We start from the raw sequence: 281 nt of genomic DNA on the forward strand, positions 1-281 counted from the left end.
GGAAACAGCAACGCTTCCCGTGGTAAGAGTTTATACATTAAGCAATAAGATTTGTCTTTCACTCCACATGATCTACTACCACAGGTGGCATGTCCAAAGCAGCACATTAAACCTCTGAAAGAATCTGTACAGCTAGATAAATAGAACTCTGGATAGAACCTAACAGGACTTTAATACCGATACAAAAAAAAAAAAAAAACCCCACTCATAAATTTATGCACAGCACTGTCCACACAAAATGAAGATGAGATAGAAGGAACAGAGATAAAAGTAACAACTGA

Source organism: Pteropus alecto, unplaced genomic scaffold, assembly GCF_000325575.1.
Source record: "Pteropus alecto unplaced genomic scaffold, ASM32557v1 scaffold95, whole genome shotgun sequence".
Classification (NCBI taxonomy): domain Eukaryota; kingdom Metazoa; phylum Chordata; class Mammalia; order Chiroptera; family Pteropodidae; genus Pteropus; species Pteropus alecto.